The 19,715-nt window shown below is 45.8% G+C and overlaps 1 protein-coding gene across 1 annotated transcript in view; it reads right to left on the minus strand.

The window, feature by feature from the left end:
• Positions 1-1,637, minus strand: part of FAM49B (family with sequence similarity 49 member B) — a 494,888-nt gene extending 493,251 nt beyond the window's left edge. Inside the window, exon 1 of the mRNA XM_030219138.1 lies at positions 1,534-1,637. The gene's annotated coding sequence lies outside the window, so the exon portion shown is untranslated. The remainder of the gene's footprint in view (positions 1-1,533) is intronic.
• Positions 1,638-19,715: the final 18,078 nt, after the last annotated feature.

Below are 19,715 nucleotides of genomic sequence, written 5' to 3' on the forward strand. Positions count from 1 at the left end.
ACATTCAAAACAGTTTACAAAGTACAGACAGATACTTATTTGTACCTGGGGCAATGGAGGATTAAGTAACTTGCCCAGAGTCACAAGGAGCTGCAGTGCGAATCAAACCTAATTCCCCAGGATCAACGTCCACTGCACTAACTACTAGTCTACTCCTCCACTCCTACAGCCACTAGGTAGCTTTGTAAAAAGGGGGGGGAGGGTTAGTCTTCACTCCCAGTCCTCAAGGGCCACCAGTGGGTCAGGGTTTCAGGATATCACTGATGAATATACACAAGAGAGATTTCCATTTCATGCAAATATCTCTCATGCATATTCATGAGGGTACACTGAAAATTTGACCTGTTGGTGGCCGTCAAGCGTTGGAAGTGAAGACCAAGGATGTACAGTATCTTAGATTCAGAGTCCTCAATTTTGTCTTGCATGAGAGCAAATGGCAAGTAAAAGAAGAGGAACTTGAAACCACTGATTTCATTTCCAGGGCTGGTGTTAGGGGAGTGCAAACAGGGAAACTGCCCTGGTCCTTCATGCTACATATGCCCCTAGCCCACCTACAGCTGAACAAGATACAGCCTACTGGTGGGGCTTGGAGCCCCCCTATGAAATTTCTGCCCTGGGCCCCAGTATGTTTAACACCAGCCCTGTACATTTGGGCATGTATTTATCATCATAGGTGCCATCTCTGTGATTGAGTATCCCCCTCCTTCGCCTGGGGGGGGGGTGTGGGGGGGTTGTGTTGAGTTTACTACCTCCAATCCTTTTACAAAGTCGGCTTCCTTCTATTGTGTACTACACAAACTAATTACCAGGCCAGAAAATTAGCATATACTACATCCCTCATTCCAGAGGGATTTATTGCCCATGATAAAAATTCAAGTACTTGACCTTTTGGAAAGAACGAGCGAAAACTGTTACTTTTGATAGAACTGGACAAGCAGGTGCATTTCATGCAAAGGCCCTTAAAAAAGGAAGTCTCCAGAAACAGACATCTGAACATACATCACAGGGAAGTATATCAGCCGCAAGACTATTTTTCTGATCTTAATCTACAGACATTACCCAGTCCTAGACCATCTCAGCATCCGACAGCAAAACGAATGCACGTATTCCCTCACCCCCAACTATCCCTTCGACAGGAAGAGAACAGAATTTGTGTTGGGGGGGGGGGGATCTAATCAGTTACCCCAGTGGAGAGTTTTACTGAATATTAGCCCTGGGTCAGTAGAAGCACTATACCGATCCTATATTCCACCATATTTGCATCGATCGATAAGGTGGAAAGGGGAGGAGAGGACATCATGTAACCAATCTGTCTTTTAAGCATGCAGAAGATGCGCCGTGTGATGGAAGGAAGGGGTTAGTGTTGACAGCACTGCGGGGGTGGTGGGGACCAGTAAACTGCTGGCAGCAGCTGTACCCGGCGGGGGCTACACCTTGTATAGGTGATCGGTGGCTACATCCCCCTCCTCCTCCTCCCGTGCCGCAGAGGCCATCGCCCCCCCCCCCCCCCGGTGCAGATGCAGCGCTCGGTACCTGGGCTCGCTGTGACGGTAGGATCGGGGCGAGTCCTGCAGCAGCAGATAGGGAGGACGGAGCTCAGCTCGGTGTCTTCTCTTCTCTGCATCAGCCGCTTCCGGGTAGGGCGATTTCACGTCACAGCTACAGGTTGAGGAAAGAGCCGCCACTGCAGCGGAGCCCGCGGGAGGGGGAGGGAGACCGGGAACGGGGGCGAGATCCCGCCTCCCCCCGAGTTGGGGGGGGGAGAGGGGGTCGGGGATCGCAGGTGCAGGGCGCGCTTCTGTCACTGGGATGGTCACTGGATTCCCCACCCTACCAAAAATCCAAATGAACCTGAGCCGATTTTCGTCGGGATTTAGTTAAATTAGGCAAGGAGGAAAAACAAAATGGCTAACACCTTCTTCTTATCTTACTAGACAATAACGCGGGCTGTTGTTACGCTCTAGTTATTATACGGTGTAGTGTTAATTTAACGCAGTGCAATACATAGGCATCAGTTCCTGCTCCGCGGAGCTTACTGACTTCGTGCTTTGCCTTTTTATCTTCTGTGACCTCTATGCCACTACCCATGAAGGCATCGCTCACTCTTTCTACCGTGAATTTCACGCTTTTTAAAATCTTTTAAGAGAGCGGGACTTTATAACCAGCTAGCTCATCTTCGTGCCATGCCTCGTTTCCAAAACCTTTTGCATACCTAAATTTGCACTCCTGGTTCCTCTTGGCAGCATCCTCCTCACCTTGCCTCTGGGGAAGATAACAACCGATTGGTGCCACAGCTAATGGGATTCTTGCTTTTCACGTCTGCACCACAGGAGAAGGCAGAGAAAAGGGGGGGGGGGAGTGAGTGGTAAGGTTCTCCAAGAAGTGACCAAATAGGGTGGACAAGACTAGTCCTGCACTATGTAGTTCTCTTATCTGAGCGGGTCCCCTGCTTAGTCTCATCACTGGAGAAGACCCCCTCCCTTTCATACAGTTGCATAGGAGCCGACTCTGTGGGTGCTTGAGCACCCCCAATATTGAGAAAATTCCTTCTATATGTCCAGGAAGGGGTTATTTCCATTGGGCATAGCACCCCCAATAATTCTGAAAAGTTGGCTCCTATGTCCAGTTGTGCTATCTTCCACAACCACCCCCCCCCCCCTTTCCGGGTATCATTTAGCCCTGTGACAGTCCAGCGTGGTCCTGCAACACAAGCTGATTCAGTCCTGGTTTTCACCCCAGGAGCTGTAGCTCTTTTTTTTCATTTAGGGTAATCAACTAGAAATTTACAACTGCATCTCCACGCAAAAGAAGAACGTGCTGATCAACCTGTTGGAGGCTGTGACTCCAGAATCGCAGCCAAATGACATTCTCTGACCTCTCCCTCCCTCCATCGGGATGGGTGTAGATTAGAATAATGATGCACCTATGAAGAGCCCACTTAGGTTACCACTCCCAAGGTGAGCTTTTTGATCCACAATTTAGAAAGCGCTGGCCTAGTGGCTAGTGAACTGGGCTTGCAACAAGAAAAGCCTGGTTCAAATGCTGCTGCTGCTCCATGTGATCTTGGGCAAGTCACTTAACCCTACACTGCCACAGGTACCGACATACCAGCCAATATTCAAGGTGCGTTAACCGGTTGGGAACAGCTGCTGACCAGTTAACTCATTAGTCCACAGCTATCCAGTCATTTTCAGCGACACTTAACCGTTTAGTGCTGCTGAAAATGACGGGTTAGTACCACACTTCAAGCTGGCTAAGTCAGGGGCGGAGTCAGGTTAAGTCCCAATATTCAGAAGTAACCGACCAGGTTCAGTGGATCACTAAGACCGCATAAATAGCTGCCCTCTCTTTATCCGCTAACCCAGTGGTTCCCAAATCTGGTCCTGTAGGCACTCCAACCAGTCAGGCTCTCAGGATATCCACAATGAATATTCATGAGCAGGATGTGCATGCAGTGCCTGCAAATTTCTCTCATGAATATTCATTGTGGATATACTGAAAACCTGACTGGCAGGGGTGCCGCCAGGATCAGGTTTGGGAACCACTGCGCTAACCCATGGCCGTTACGTCTGAATATTAACCAGTCATGCGCTAGCTGGCTTTAAAAAAAAACCCAGATATTCGATGCAGATGCCCGGACAAGGCCTGGCATTGAATTTCCGGTTTTAGTGGTGGTGGCAGACAAAAAAATGCTGTTTGCCGCTGGCTGAATATCAAGGGGGGTTAGATTATAAACCCTCCAGGGACAGGGAAATACCCATTGAATCTGACTGCAGTAGCATATTTATTCAAGGTACGTGTGTTGCATACACCCCCCACCCCCACCTTAAAATCATCCCTGCTCCTGTCTTCGCCCAGGCAGCAGCAGCCTGCATCGGGACTTTCTCTCTGAACCATCCCACCCCTTCTGATACAACTTTGTGTTTTATGAAGGATGGGACGGCTCAGAGAGAAAGTCTGGGTACAGGCCGCAACCAGACTACAAGTGCCACTGCTGCTGCCTGGGTGAGTGAAGGACAGGACGGTTTTCCAGTTCTTTTGTTGTTACTTCATGGCCATTCTGTAGTGGGCAATGTTTACCCGTTCCAAATTCTCCTGTGTGTGGTATAGCCATTCGGCATTTTGGTTATGCTCTACAGGGTCTCCAGAATGTTTCTGTTTAAGCTTTAGTTGATGTTTTTTTTCTGATGTTCTTCTGTTTTGGGTTTTCTCTAAATAATTTTTTTTAAATTTCTCTTCTGTTTTCCACACATCTCCACAATTTTTGTTCTTCAGCTGTTATGTTCAATAATTATTGGAGCATATTAATTTAAGGTCTTTCTCCATTAACGCAGCATATTTCAATTTGATATTTTGGATCCGTCTCATTACGGGCTCCTTTTACTAAGCTGCAGTATTGATTGCTGGCACGGCCAATGTGACGAAACCCATTCGATTGCTATGGGCTCCATCGCATTTGCTGCATGGGAATCACTACCGCGGCTTAGTAAAAGGAGCCCTATATTTGGTGATCTTGTTCCTTGTAGATACCCATCTATCATTGCCACCTTTGCTCGCTATGATTTTATTTTTCCTTCAATACGATTTTTTCCAAGAACAATTTGTTGTATCTCTCTTTTTTTCTCTGGCTCTGTGTCCTCATTGGTAAAATTCTCTTGGTAAGTTTGACTGCATAGTACTGTATTCAATTAATTTCTGTAATATCTACAGTTTGTCCCTTTATGTAGGTTATGGTCTTATTCATCTTAGTTATCATACTTTTTACTATAGACGTTAGGTTACCCAAGTTGATTTTTTTTCTCTCTCTTGGTGCTCAGTATATTTATCTATTCCTAAATAGGCCAGCAGCTTAGCTGCTAATTCCCTTACCTCTGGGTGTCTCGGTTGCATTTCTTCTTCCTCCTCAGTTGACTTCAGTTCCTACATAGTAACATAATAAATGATGGCAGATAAAGATGGCAGCAGTCCATCCAGTCTGCCCAACAGTCACAATCATCAATTTTTTAATACTTTATTTATATCATTTTTACATTTACATATCAACATAAATGTAGTGGAAATTACAAGAAACATAATAGATCAATTTATAATTTTAAAGGAAATATTTCTCCTAACATTTTGTCCACAATCAACTAAAGATCCAAGTACTAGGTAAAAGTGACAAGGAAAATTATTGCAAATGAAAGTTAGAGAGAGCACACTCATCAATTTATCCTTAAGCCAACAATGAATACTGCATAAAATACTTGAGCATGGTCTTTCGCTGGTATTTCTGGGATATATACCATAGAAGTTCCCCCAGCATTAACGTTATGTTCCAACTTCTGGAGTTGCTGTCGAAGTCCACTCCAGCCTATCCAAATCCATATTATCATTTGCGGGACACAGACCATAAAAATCTGTCTGGCACTGTCCTCACGTTCCAGCTACTAGAGTTGCTGTCGAAGCCCTCTCCAGCCCATCCAAAACCAGATTGCCATATCCAGGACACAGATCATACAGGACCACTTCATCCAGTTGACAAATTCTCTTGGCTCAAGCCCTCAATGTCTCTTTGCCACACTGAACTGCCTCCTCAAAGTGTCTTCACCTCCAACTCCCCCTTCACTTTCTTCCCAGACCCTGGTTGAGTACTTTCATGATAAGATTCAGAAGATTAAACTTGAATTCTCAACTAAATCACCTCCACCTCTCCTTCCCTTAGTTCATTCTCTCAACTGTCCAACCCCTGCCTCCTTTTCTGAAATCACTGAAGAGGAAACGGCACATTTTCTTTCCCCCTGGAAACTACCTGTTCCTCTGATCCTATTCCTACCCATCTACTTAGCACTCTCTCTCCTATTGTCATAGCCTTAATTTTTAACTATCCTCTTTGACTGTTCCTGATGCCTTCAAACATGCTGTAGTCACACCACTCCTTATAAAAACCTTCATTGGACCCTACCTGTCCTTCCAACTATCGCCCCTATCTCCCTCCTCCCTTTCCTATCCAAGATACTTGAACATGTTGTTCACCGCCTTTATCTTGACTTTCTTTCATCTCAAGCTATTCTTGATCCACTTCAATCTGGCTTTTGTCCTCTTCATTCAACTGAAACAGTGCTTGCTAAAGTCTCCAATGACCTATTCCTGGCCAGATCCAAAGGTCTCTATTCTGTCCTCATCCTTTTCAATCTATCTGCTGCTTTTGACACTGTTGATCACCACCTACTCCTTGATACACTGTCCTCACTTGGATTTCAGGGCTCTGTTCTTTCCTGGTTTTCTTCTTATCTCTCCCACCATACTTTTAGTGCATACTCTGGTGGATCCTCCTCCACTTCTATCCCACTGTCAGTTGGTGTACCTCAGGGATCTGTCCTGGGACCTCTTCTTTTCTCCATCTATACTTCCTCCCTTGGTACTCTGATCTCATCCCATGGTTTTCAGTATCACTTTTACACTAATGACTCCCAGATCTACCTCTCCACACCAGAAATCTCAGCAGGAATCCAGGCCAAAGTATCAGCCTGCCTGTCCAACATTGCTCCCTGGATATAAATAAGAACATAAAGAGTAGCTATACTGGGTCAGACCAATGGTCCATCTAGCCCAGTATCCTGTTTTCTAACAGTTGCCAAGCCAGGTCACAAGTATCTGGCAGAAACCCAAATCATGGCAATACTCCATACTACAAATCCCAGGGCAAGCAGTTGCTTCCCATGTCTGTCTCAATAGCAGACTGTGGACTTTTCCTGCAGGAATTTGTCCAAACTTTTTAAAAACTCAGATACGCTAACCGCTGTTACCACATCCTCTGGCAAAGAGTTCCAGAGCTTAACTATTCGTTGAGTGAAAAAATATTTCTTCCTATTTGTTTTAAAAGTATTTCCATGTAACTTCCTCGAGTGTCCCCTAGTCTTTGTACTTTTGGAATGAGTAAAAAAATCAATTTACTTCTACTCATTTTACACCACTCAGGATTTTGTAGATCTCAATCATATCTCCCCTCAGCCGTCTCTTTTCCAGGCTGAAGAGCCCTAACCTTTTTAGCCTTTCCTCATACGAGAGGAGTTCCATCCCCTTTATCATTTTGGTCGCTCTTCTTTGAACCTTTTCTAATTCCACTATATCTTTTTTGAGATACGGCAACCAGAACTGAACACAATACTCAAGATGTGGATGCACCATGGAGCGATACAAAGGCATTATAGTATTTTCGGTCTTATTCACCATCCCTTTCCTAATAATTCTTAGCATCCTGTTTGCTTTTTTGGCTGCCGCTGCACACTAAGCAGAAGATTTCAGCATATTATCTATAACGACACCCAGATCTTTTTCTTGAGCGCTGACCCCCAAGGTGGACCCTAGCATCAGGTAACCGTGATTCAGATTATTCTTTCCAATGTGCATTACCTTTCATTTGTCCACATTAAATTTCATCTGCCATTTGAATGCCCAGTCTTCCAATTTCCTAAGGTATTCCTGCAATATTTCACATTCCACACGTGTTTTAACAACCTTGAATAGTTTTGTATCGTCTGCAAATTTGATCACCTCACTCGTCGTCGTTTTAGTTCATTTATCCAGTCCTTACATGCACATGGTTTTGCTTTTTAAATCCAAAGGTGAATCCTAAGGGTGGTTAAACAATTAGCTACAAACTTTGTTGTTTCTGACTTTACTTGTTTTGGAGTGCTTTGGATCCTGCTGATTGTACATCCGCTGTCTAGAATTTTAGAAGATGGAAATGTGAAAAGTTAAAATTTGGATGTGCTTTTTAGATGTTGTTGTTTACTTTTGCAATGCGTGTATGGATGCCTGTTCTGGTGTGTGCATATGATAATATTTGAATAACTATACTTATGGCCAGTGCGTTTTTTCTAGCCGATACTCAAATGCCGATACTCAAATGCTAGGCCACCCTTCAAGGGTGGGGTAATCACTGAGAGACCCATCCCACAATAGCCAGGCCCCCTGCAACCAGTCACAGAACCTATGACAAGGCAGAATTGGTGTGTAGAGCCTGAGCTCTTGCATTAAAGCTTGGGGTCCATGGGTCAATTTTAGCAGACAATGGAAAAGGTGCCAGTACTCAGTACCTCCAAGTACCCCCTCAAAAAAAGCCCTGCTTATGGCTATAATTTCTGAACATGCAACAACATTAAAGAACAGACTTTTAAATGCCTAGTCGGGTATATATGCTAATCTCAACTTTGTCAAATGTTTCAGACATATCTATGTACTTGCTCCCATGATATAACTGAATTCTATCATTCTTCTCGCTGTATTTTGAAATGTAAGCCACATTGAACCAGTGTTTGCTTGGGATAACGTGTGATATAAATGTAAAAAAATAAAAATAAAATCCTGTCTCACCGCCATCTGAAACCAATCAAGACCAAGACTGAGCTTCTTATCTTTCCCCCTAAACCAACCTCTCCTCTTCCCCAGTTCTCTATTTCTGTGGGTAACACTCTCATCCTCCCTGTCTAATCAGCTCATAACCTTGGGGTGGTCTTTGACTCCTCTCTCCTTCCCTGCACATATTCAGCAGACTGCTAAAACCTGCTGTTTCTTTTGCTATAATATCACCAAAATTCAGCCTTTCCTTTCTGAGCACACTACCAGAACCCTTATCCACACTCTTATCACCTCTCGCTTAGACTATTGCAATTTGCTGTTCACAGGTCTCCCACTTAACTATCTCTCTCCTCTGCAATCTGTTCAAAATTCTGCTGCACGACATATTCCACCAGTGTCGCTATGCTCATATTAGCCATCTCATCAAGTTACTTCACTGCAGTAGTGTAGCTACTTTGGGGCCACGGGGGCCTGGGCCCCCATAGATTTGGCTCTGGACCCCCATGCCCATGACCTTCTCAACCCCCCCCCCTCCTGCCGTCAACCCGCTGTCACCGTCTGCTACCTTTGCTGGTGGGGGACCCCAACCCCCGCCTGCCGAAGTCTTCTTCCTTCATTTTGTTTCTGAGTCTGCCGTCCTGCACGTACAATGTGCAGGACGTCAGACTCACAGAAACAGAACAAAGCCCTGCAGATCGCAAGGCTTTGTTCTGTTTCTGGTCTCATTACATATATCTAAATACCAGAGTACTATTTTTCCATACTTCATAGCAAGAGTGTACATTCACTAATTACCTGTCCCAATGTAACTGAAGCTTTTACCTCCTCAGTGCATGTAAATGGTTTCATCCCTGTGCAGATTCTCTGATGCCATGTGAGGCTCTCTTTCCAACCAAAGCTTTTACCACACTCAGGACATGTAAATGGTTTCACTCCTATGTGTATTCTCTGGTGCATTGTGAGGTTTACCTTCTGACCAAAGCTTTTACCAGACTCTGTACATGCAAATGGTTTCTCTCCCATGTGGACTTTCTGATGCACTTTGAGATTTACATTACAACCAAAACTTTTACCACACTTAGAACATGTGAATGGTTTCACTTTATTGTGAATTTTCTTGTGTACATTTTGCATTTGGATGTAGTTGTAGTACTTTCAGGAACTCAAATTCCACAGGTGGATACAATACATATCCTAGAAATCCTACTTGACTTAGAACTCTCATTATGCCCACAAATTCCAAAGTAGTTCGTAACTGCTTCTATAAACTCTGTTTAATCCACTCAATACAATCACTGATCTCGCCTTCTGCACTCAACATACTAATCCATTCATTAGTTATAAAACAACTGGATTATTGCAACTCCCTTTATCGAGGAATTAGTTTAATTTATCATAATTAGATTGTAAGCTCTGTCGAGCAGGGACTGCCTCTTCATGGTCAAGTGTAGAGCGCTTCGTACATCTAGTTGCGCTATAGAAATGATAAGTAGTAGTAGTAAATTAGAGTTAAAGACCTACATCAATTACAAATTATTCAGAACACAGCCATCTGACTTATAGCCAAAATTAGGAAATACGATCATGTTACTTCTTATTTAAAGGAGGCACACTGGCTGCCTCTGACACATTGAATTACCTACAAAATCCTGTTGCTTGTCTTTAAGACTTTATTATCACATGAACTGCCTTACCTTTCCCAACTTCTCATTCGCTGCTGTCCTAATAGAATTCTCAGGTCCGCTCAACAAAACCAACTTATTGTTCCTAGCTACCACATTATCGTCCATGAACACATCAGAGAAGCTACGTTCTCGGTACAAGGTTCTGGATTATGGAATTCCCTTCCAAGTTCATTGAAATTGCAATCTTCAGTGACAACATTTAAAACTGACCTTAAAACTTACAGAGGGTCTGACTCTATAGTCCCACTCACCCACCCATAGGGAGAATGGGCGTGCAAGTGGCAGATGAAGTTCAATGTTGACAAGTGCAAAGTGATGCATGTGGGTAAGAGGAACCCGAATTATAGCTACGTCTTGCAAGGTTCCGCGTTAGGAGTTACGGATCAAGAAAGGGATCTGGGTGTCGTCGTCGATGATACGCTGAAACCTTCTGCTCAGTGTGCTGCTGCGGCTAGGAAAGCGAATAGAATGTTGGGTGTTATTAGGAAGGGTATGGAGTCCAGGTGTGCGGATGTTATAATGCCGTTGTATCGTTCCATGGTGCGACCGCACCTGGAGTATTGTGTTCAGTACTGGTCTCCATATCTCAAAAAAGATATAGTAGAATTGGAAAAGGTACAGCGAAGGGCGACGAAAATGATAGTGGGGATGGGACGACTTTCCTATGAAGAGAGGCTGAGAAGGCTAGGGCTTTTCAGCTTGGAGAAGAGACGGCTGAGGGGAGATATGATAGAAGTGTATAAAATAATGAGTGGAATGGATCGGGTGGATGTGAAGCGACTGTTCACGCTATCCAAAAATACTAGGACTAGAGGGCATGAGTTGAAGCTACAGTGTGGTAAATTTAAAACGAATCGGAGAAAAATTTTCTTCACCCAACGTGTAATTAGACTCTGGAATTCGTTGCCGGAGAACGTGGTACGGGCGGTTAGCTTGACGGAGTTTAAAAAGGGGTTAGATAGATTCCTAAAGGACAAGTCCATAGACCGCTATTAAATGGACTTGGAAAAATTCCGCATTTTAGGTATAACTTGTCTGGAATGTTTTTACGTTTGGGGAGCGTGCCAGGTGCCCTTGACCTGGATTGGCCACTGTCGGTGACAGGATGCTGGGCTAGATGGACCTTTGGTCTTTCCCAGTATGGCACTACTTATGTACTTATGTACTTATGTAACTCCCTTTATATAGGACACCTTTATATAGGACAATCAAGGGACAAGTCTCTTCATTACACATACTTAAATCCTACTCCTTGCTATCCCCTATCATAGCTCACCTTTCCACACTTGTGAATCACATCATCATGACCTTCATTCAGTGCAATACATGTTCTGCTTTAATCCTAAGGCAAACTATCTGGAAACTTAGAGCTTGTCATATCTGCCTCCAAATATCAGCTTTGAAAGATGAGATCAACAGGCTCAAGAAGGAATTAGATACAAATAAATAAGCATGCAGGATTACTCAATTCCCAGCCAATTTACCACCACTGCCACAGAGAATGAAACAGAGGGATAGATGGGTCACAGCAGGCTCTGGTAGACTAAGACCTGTGACACAGAAGCACTCACCCTCCCAACCTTTGCCCCTGTCTAATTCTTTTGCTGCGTTGCATCATTATGATGCTGAAAAAAGAAGTACTGTGGTGGAACCAGAGGCAAAGTAGCACAACCCAAGAAACATCCCCCAAACAATGACAGATTTGAGCAGAAAATTCTTACTGCTTGGAGACTCCATTATCAGAGGCATTAACTTAGGAACACAGTTCAAGGGTTCCAACCTAGTGAAATGCATTCCAGGATCTTCAGCAACCAGATGTACCGACCAAATACTGAAAGTGATCTGAGAAGAGAGCAAAGCTTCTTTATCTGCCGTCATTTACTATGTTACTGATGTTGTAATTCACCTGGCGACAAATGACCTGGCCAACAATAGCAAGTTTACAGCACAGAGAGTGTTCCAGAAGCTTAGGGAGGGACTGAAATCTTTGGTTCGGATTGTGACTTTTCTGAAGTAATTCCTACATGGGGGAATGGAGAGGAAAGACTACGCAAAAAAGTGGAATTCAATAAGTGGCTTGAGTCTTGGTGCAAAGAAGAAGGTTAGGAGCATGGGGTAATACATGGAAAAATAACAGGCTGTACTGTAATGATGGGCTACATCTTTCTGTGATGGGAAAAAGGATCCTTGGGAACAAATTCAGAGAGTATGTTTCTAGACATTTAAACTAGAGGGTGGGGGTGACAAAAGGAAACAATGGAATTCAGAAAGTCACCCCCAGAATAAACATGATGACAGAGGGAAAGGTCATCTAAATATAGAAAACCACCTAAAGTCACTAAGCACATGGAAAGCAATGAGCATAAATGTGCATAGTTTAAGCAAAAAGGTTCAACAACTTGTACAGGGGCATCAACACCTCCTTTCTTCTGCTGGTTATACCCCTCTCTATGCAACCTAGCATCATTCTGGCTGCGGCCACTGCCTTGTCGCATTGTTTCACCACCTTGAGATCCTCAGACACCATCACCCCTGAGCTCAGCTTACCAATCTCTCCCCTCCTATCTGGTACATCACTTTTGGATTTTTGCAACCCAAGTGCATCACACAGCACTTCTTAGCATTAAATGTTAACTGCCAGACCCTTGACCATTCTTCCAATGTTTGGAGATCCCATCCCATGGTTTCTACACCCTCCAATGTATCCACTCTGTTGGCTAGCTTCGTGTCATGCACATAAAGGCACACTTTTCCTTCTAACCCACCAGCATTGTCTCTCACAAATATATTAAACAGAATCGGCCCCAGCACTGACCCCTGAGGCACTCCACTGTTCACTTTCCTTTCTTCTGAGCAGATTCCATTTACCACAACCTTCTGTCGCCTGTTGGTCAACCAGTTTCCAATCCATTTCACCACTTTGGGTCCTAAGTTCAGTCCTCTCAGCTTATTCATGAGTCTTCTGTGAGGGGCCCTATCAAAGGCTTTGCTGAAATCTAAGTAGATTACATCTAGCGCATGTCCTTTATCCAGTTCTTTGGTCACCCAGTCAAAGAAGTCAATCAGATTTGTTTGGCAGGATTTTCCTTTGGTAAAGCCATGTTGTCTGGGATCCTGCAATCTGTTGGCTTCTAGAAAGTTAACTATCCTTTCCTTCAGCAGCAACCCCATTATTTTTCCTACCACCGACGTGAGGCTTACCGGCCTGTAGTTTTCCACTTCTTCCCTGCCCCTGCTTTTGAGAAGTGAACCTGGGTAACAGCTCATCCCCTCCTCTTGTAACTAACCTTCTATCCGATCAATATTGTAGCTCAAACCCCCCCCCCCCCCCCATTCCTTTTATGTCAAATCTAGTCCCCCTATCTCTATTTTCCTCTTTTTCTTTTTTAGTATGTATGCCACCTAGATGTGCTTGTGATGGGCAGGGTATTAACCCTCAATAAACTTGAAAACTTTAAATCACTTGAGCTCATTTGCTAGAAGCTTCTCAGGACACCATCTTGGATCCTTCCCCAGGAAGACTATTTTTATTTATTTAAAAATCACATGCTGCCAATCACAATAAGTTGCCTTTACAAGATAAGTACCTTTCTTTGGACTTCTCATACAGACGTCCTGTAATAAATCAGGCCCTATATGTCCCATCCTGCTATTTATTTCTTGCTCTCCAGAACTTCAAAAAAAGAATCATTGCGGTGGCCATGGCTGAATATATAGGACCGGGACCTGCAACAACATTCGGTTACAAGCTCTGCAGCCTCTCTACTCTTCTCACTGTGGAGTGCTGTGACGTTCCAGGCCACAGTGTGCCTTCTGAGGCAATGAAGCCCATCCTGCTCCTCAATGTGCGTGCATGCCAAACACCTCTTTTTACTGCTTTTCCCTGAAATTTACATTTCAGTGAAGTAAAATATCAAACCATTAAAGAGAAATATAACATAGAACAAAAAATAAAAATAGAAAATATCAAAAAGAAACCATTCTAATTAGTCCACATCATTGAAAGAGAAATACAAAAGAAAAAGAACAATACTTTAATATTAACCCAAGGTAAATGTAATCTAAATTTGTCAGCCAAAATTTTCTAGATGACAGGGGTTAATGTGGAGAGGCATAATCGAAAGGAACACCCAAGTTTTGCTGAGGACGTCTTCACAAAACATCCCATGGAGGGGCTGGGAAACCTGTATTATTGAAACAAGATGGATGTCTATCTTTCATTTCAATAATACGGTCGGGGACGCCCAAATCTTGACATTTAGGTCGTCCTTAGAGATGGTCGTCCCTAGACTTGGTCGTTTCTGATTTTCGGCGATAATGGAAACCAAGGACGCCCATCTCAGAAACGACCAAATGCAAGCCCTTTGGTCGTGGGAGGAACCAGCATTCGTAGTGCACTGGTCCCCCTGACATGCCAGGACACCAACCGGGCACCCTAGGGGGCACTGCAGTGGACTTCACAAATTGCTCCCAGGTACATAGCTCCCCAAAACCCACTACCCACAACTGTACACCACTACCGTAGCCCTTAGGGGTGAAGGGGGCACCTAGATGTGGGTTTTGTAGAGCTCACATTTACCACCACAAGTGTAACAGGTAGAGGGAGATAGGCCTGGGTCCGCCTGCCTGAAATGCACTGCACCCACTAAAACTGCTCCAGGGACCTGCATACTGCTGTCATGGACCTGAGTATGACATTTGAGGCTGGCACAACATATTTTTAAAGATGTTTTTTGAGGGTGGGAGGGGGTTAGTGACCACTGGGGGAGTAAGGGGAGGTGATCCCCGATTCTCTCCAGTGGTCATTTGGTCAGTTCAGGCACCTTTTTGTACCTTGGTTGTTAAGAAAAACAAGACCAGGTAAAGTCATCCAAGTGCTCGTCAGGGACGCCCTTTTTTTCCATTATGGGTCGAGGACACCCGTGTGTTAGGCATGCCCAAGTCCTGCCTTCGTTATGCCTCCAGCATGCCCCCATGAACTTTGGCCGTCCCCGCAATGGAAAGCAGTTGGGGACGCCCAAAATCGGCTTTTGATTATACCGATTTGGGCGACCCTGTGAGATGGATGCCCATCTTCCAATTTGTGTCAAAAGATGGGCATCCTTCTCTTTCAAAAATGAGCCTGAAAGGCATACTGTATCTCCTTAAAGCAGTGGTTCTCAACCAGTGTGTTGGGACACACTGGTGGTCCCCAAGAGGTGGGAGGTGTGTCACAAAATTTGGTGTGGACTGCAAGCCTGTGTTTCCTTTACAACTATCAGTGCCTGCAAGCTGGGAAGACCAGAAGTCTTGAGAGTCAGGTTCTTGAAATCCCTATACCTGGTCCCTGTTTCTGCTTCCTCACAACCCCCCAATAATAACTGCTGCCACTACTTAATTGGTGGCACTTGCACATGTAGGTTTGTAAACTGGGACAGTTGCAAGTAGAAGTGTGATGTGCACCTGGAAGCTCCCAGGCACCTGCTGCTCATTTTATCCAAACGTACATTTGTAAAATGGCTGCTCCTGTTGTGCGAATTGGCAAAAATACACATGCACTCATGCGTCAGTAGAGCCTGGTCTAAAAAACCACCAAACTGAGCGTGTGTTCCAAATTGCATAAAATTCCCTTAAGCCACATACTTCCATTAACATCAGTTTCATAGAATTGCTTCTGCTTCCTCTCTGGTTTCCTTTACCAGTTTTTATTTAGGTATAACTGTACCAGCTCTGCTAACACATTTCCTTATTAGAAGAACATTTTTTCCTTTTAAAAGTCAGCTGTATTATAATAGAGGCTTAGGTAATTTTGTTACAGGAACTGTTCTCTATGCAAATTTAAATTAGCTTTCACTCTGAAGAATGTTCAGTACTGAACTTCAGATATATCACATTTCTAAAATTGACTGACACGTGTGTCACTGTGCCAGATTTTACACTCTGACAGTAAATCTTTTTAAAGAACTGACGCTTTCCTTACATTCTTCCTCATGCTTGCGCATGTTATAATAAATAAGATATAACTCTTAACATTTTATCATCAAATTAAATTCTACCCACCATAAGAAGCTAGGTAGACAGCATTACAAACCAAATAAAACTCACCCAGGCCTTGCCATAATCAGCTAGGGCTTAAGGAGCATGCATGGACCTCCATGCACCACCACTGGGTGGAATGACCCAAAATATAAAGACCCTAATTTTACCCACCTGGTAAACTTAAGGTTCCCCAGCAGCTATTAGCTCAGGTGTACCACCAGCCATGAAGAGATACCAATTTACTCAGAAAAGTCAATATCAAATAGCAACAAAGGGTGACCATACTATAGAGAGTGGGTGGATAGGAACGCTACCTCCGAGTTGCAGGAACAGGCCTGATCCTCAGGGGAGACACTTTGAATACCCTCCTCCTCCTTATGACAGCCTGCCAACCAAGAAGAGGGGTTTTCATGTTGAAACACAATTTAAACATAAACTTCGGGCCACGATTGCCACTCTTCACTCCACCCCCAAGAAGAAACAGCCAATGATAAGGGTCACAGAGTCCCCTATTAAGGCCCTCAGCCTTTCAAATAACACGGACAACTGTGACTTATCCTTCCCCACAGTCAACCATAAAGATTCCTTTAAAAATAAAAACCCACCCCACGTCCAATTACAAAAAAGATGATAAAACTTGTTAAAAGAAATAGTACAACAATGGCCCACAATATAAACACTGACCTGCCTGGTAAAATTAAGGTTCCCCAGCAGCAATAAGCAATTTACTCCTACAAGGCCTGGACCATCCTCAATAGCTAGAGGGAAGGGTGGGAAAGGTGGCCCCCAGAGGGAATGGGAAGGGGGAGGATGAGTTAGGGCTGTGAGGCACCTAATGCAGTGTATGCTGGGGGTGGGGGTGGGGATACAAAAGATACTATGAGCACAACTACTGAATTTAACTTTACTGAAACTTTCTCTGTATGAGCCTTTGTCTGGCATGGACCCCCAGCTTTTGTGGTCCCTGGTCAGCTCTGTGGATACTAGGGTGGGGGGCAATCATCCTTTTGGTCTGACTGCTGCGTGTCCTCTGACAGAGGCTGTCTTCTTTGCTGTGCAAAGTTGTGTGGTGTGTAACCTTTTCTGGGCTGTAAAGAAGCTCCCCTCTGGAATGGTCGAGACATCTAAATCTATTTCTAAGCTGGCCAAAGGTCCATTCAATTATGGTGCTGGTATTCTTATGGCTCTTGTTGTATTCCTCCTCCGCCTCATTTTAGAGGTGGACAATGGGAGTCATGAGTCAGGTTTGCAGGGGGTAGCCTCTGTCACCTGTGGGGGGAACCGAAGCCACAGACATGGGTGTGTATTGGCTGGTATGGGGTGGGTTGTGGGGAGGGTGGGAGTGTGGTGACATTAGGATGGGGAGTGGGTACGGGGGTTAGGAATCCCTGTACTGCTTACCTAAGAGCTAGCACCAGTGATCTCCCCTTGCTCAAACCTGCAGTAGATTCCTGAATGCTGGAGTATATAGGCATCATGGGTGGACCCCGAGTAGTGAGCACACACATCCACAATCTCCCCCTGGGCATCACATATGACTTGCATGATCACGGAGTGCTATGATTTTCTATTCCTGCCCAGGGGTCTGAGTGTGACGTGTGACGTGTGCAGTCAATGATGCCTATGACTGAAGGGAAGCAGTCTATGTCCTACAACTAAGCCATGTTGTTCTGGAGGGCCTGGGTGGTAATGGGGAAGGCAATATATTGTGAGGTATGGGTGAGAGAGGCATCGAGGTGGACAAGACAGTTGGAGATGGCGGGCTGGGTGAGGCCTGCATTGACTTCTAGCACAGACTGAAAAGGTGGACAGGCACTGGATTATTCTTGCATGTCCTGGCCTGGAGGATGGGTTGCAGCCAGGGGCATAGCTACGTGGGGCCACAGGGGCCTGGGCCCCATAGATTTGGCCCTGGACCCCCCTGCCGACGAACCTCTCGAGCCCCCCTCCCGCCGTCAACCCGCCGTCACTGTCTGCTACCTTTGCTGGCAGGGGACCCCAACCCCCGCCAGCTGAGGTCCTCTTCTTCCTTTGTTCTGTTTCTGAGTCTGACGTCCTGCACGTACAACATGCAGGACGTCAGAAACAGAACGAAGAAAGAAGAGGACCTTGGCTGGCGGGGGTTGGGGTCCCCCGCCAGCAAAGGTAGCAGACGGCGACGGTGGGGGAGGGTTGGCGGCGGGAGGGGAGGTCGAGAGGGTTGTTGGTGGGGGGGGTCAAAGTTGTTGTTGGTGGTGGTGGTGGCGGCGCCGGGGGGGGGTCGATGGCGCCGGGGGGGGGGGGCTAAAATGTGCCCCCTCACCTCGGGCTCTGGACCCCCCTCCCGCTGAAGTCTGGCTACGCCCCTGGTTGCAGCTGGTCACAGAGGTACTATATGGCAGCCCTGGCAAAGTGATACCTAGTAAGGCATTCTTGGTCAGTGAGATCCAGGAAGCGGGTCCTAGGCCTAAATACTCTCAAATAGAGGAATCTCCTCTGGGGCCTCCCCTCCAAACTGTCTTCCACATCCAGCAAAGCATCAACCGCAACAGCATTCAGTGAATCCATGATTGACGTGCAGGTGTCTCACCATCACAGATGCAACCACCCACCCAAGTTACACCACCGTGCATACCTGCGCCTTCTGCAACTACTGAGACTCAGCACCAACACACAGCACAAAGCACTGTTCCAGCAAAAGCAAACAATCCTGACACACAGCAGCAGCACAAAACACAGTAACAAACTGTGATTGGACAAACAAAGCAACAATGAGAGACAGAAAACCATTAGGTAGGGATGTAGAATGGAAGGTGTGGGGGTTTGGGGACAGTGAGGGTTTGGTGGGTGAAGGGGGACAGATACAGAGTAAGGAATGTATGTGGCTGTAGGGCTAGCAGCTGTGGGCAAGGACTTGAGGTGAGACACAGAGGAAGCAAGACAGGAAATGTGAGGGTCTAAAAGTTCAGACTGGGGCAAACAAAGGTAACAAACCACTCAGCAACTCTCCGCACTTTTTAACAAACGACCTGTTCTGCCCCCATTTGCTTGGAAGCATAGCTGCCGAGAGGGGGGGGAAGGGGGGACAAAATTCCCTGGGCCCAGACCTCCAAGGGGGGCCCGGCGCCACAGTCCCACCCTCCCTCCGTCGTTGACCGTCTGCCACTGGGCCGGGCCCCCTGCATTGAAATCACAGCGCCTCTCACCTCCGTGTGAAAGCACTGCAGGGCAGCAGGTCGCCTCTCTTCGGGCCTCCTTCCCTCCCTGTGTCCTGCCCTCGTCTGACGTAACTTCCGCAAGGGCAGGACACAAGGAGGGAAGGAGGGCTGAATTGAGGCGATCTGCTGCCTGCAGCGCCTTCACACGGAGGTGAGATGTGCTGTGATTTCAATGCAGGGGGCCTGGCCCGGTGTCGGACGGAGGAGGGAGGGGGAGTGGCGGCGACCTTGGAGGAGGGGCCAGAGCAGGTCCCTGGGGGCGGTCTTGCCCCGGGCCCAGCCCAGTCTTTCGGCGGACCTGCTTGGAGGCAGCTGATAGAATATATAATTTCCTGTAATAGGCTCTTGCAGAGCACATGCCCAGTTCCCTTTGTTTTATAGGACTCTTTCTATTGGTTTGCCTTGATCTCTATGCATGCTGGGCTACTTGCCCCCCCCCCCCCCCTTTTCTCTCTCCATCGAGTCAGTAAGA

Source organism: Microcaecilia unicolor, chromosome 1 (assembly GCF_901765095.1).
Source record: "Microcaecilia unicolor chromosome 1, aMicUni1.1, whole genome shotgun sequence".
Classification (NCBI taxonomy): domain Eukaryota; kingdom Metazoa; phylum Chordata; class Amphibia; order Gymnophiona; family Siphonopidae; genus Microcaecilia; species Microcaecilia unicolor.